Here is a 1,495-nt window from a genome sequence, read left to right as displayed (position 1 = left end):
GCACATCGATCAGCCACCACTTCATCAGCCATAAGTCACACACAGCGCTGCTACCTAACACACTAATTCCCTGCTGCTTGTGTGTATGTGTGTTCTAATATTTCTAATGAAAAACTAAGACGATAAATATTTGTTAATGACCTATTGTCATGATGAAAACAAGACTACACCTAAACAAGAAGTAGTCTTGGTAAGAGAATCATCAGGAAATGTATTATATTTAAACAAAAAAACAGAGACGCCTTGCTGAGGCCGGTGCCGTCTCCCACCACCTCCAGGAAGCTCCCCACTGCGTAAAAACGCAGCGCAGCCAGGCACTGCACCTCCGGGTGCCCTCCGCATGTGTGGAGACACTAGTTGATGAGGCGTTGTATCTCAGCACGGAGCAGCCGGTACTTCATTTGGACAGCCTGGTCTGACAGCACGTTGAGTGGGCTGACACACAAATGCATTTACATATACGGTTTGGCATCACACAAGGTGACGCTGTTGGTTAGCAGCGAGAACATGCTGTAAAGCAGCCATGGTATCTCACACACGTGTGATGTGGCAACGCCTTTATATAGAGTAGTGGGTGGAGCGTCCCTTGATGAGGTTCCAGCTGAGCTCAGTTACACCTGTCAGCTGCCTGATATCTGAATGTCGCAGGTTTGGAGGGTGGATGTGTTTCTGTTGTGCCCTGATGCATTTTTTGGATGCGGTAAACTGTCTGACATGTGCATGCAGATGTGGGATATGTGCGGACAAATTATGATAAATGATAGTCATGATGATTCATTTGATTTGTGTGCCTGATGTGCACAGCACATACAGGAACACACTTGTTATTCCTCATACTTATTTTCGTCTTAATATTATTCAGATTTCAGTGCGTAACTTGTGCCACAGCTTTCAGCGCACACAGGGTCTTCATAAAACATGATTCAAAGTGTTTATTGTCATATGCACAGTAAGGACGTGTGTTATCTTCTTAAGCTCAGAGCGATCTGGGAAACGCGTCCATTATCATGTCAACATACAGGGAAAATGAGTTTATGACATTTAGCAGGAGAGCTAGAGCCATTTGACTAAAGCTGACGTTATCACTGCTGTAGCATGATGTTATTAGGCTAAATACTACATTTCTAACAGTGTGTGAGCTGATTTATTGACACAGCATGCTTGTAGGCTGCTGTAACGTTAGGTTTACAGAGCAAATAACAGGATGTGACTTAATCAGGTGAAAATATCGTTAGTGAAACAGAAACAAGCGTTAGTTAGGGGACAAGAGCCAAGAGTCACAAAGACTCACGTGTGTTAAAAGTTACTAACAACCGGTGTATTTACTGTACGTGTCCGGGGTCCTTCGCCTGTGGAACGAGTAACGTGACCACTAACTTGTCCCCAAACCAACGCATGTTTCTGTTCGGCCTATGTGTTTCACTAACGTTCTTTGTAGGGATGCTGCGATCCCGATCGCGGATCGAAAATATGCTGCGATCCAGCCAAAAAACGT

The sequence above is a fragment of the Epinephelus moara genome, chromosome 8 (genome assembly GCF_006386435.1).
Source record: "Epinephelus moara isolate mb chromosome 8, YSFRI_EMoa_1.0, whole genome shotgun sequence".
Classification (NCBI taxonomy): Eukaryota; Metazoa; Chordata; class Actinopteri; order Perciformes; family Serranidae; genus Epinephelus; species Epinephelus moara.
This window is presented reverse-complemented; position numbering follows the sequence as displayed.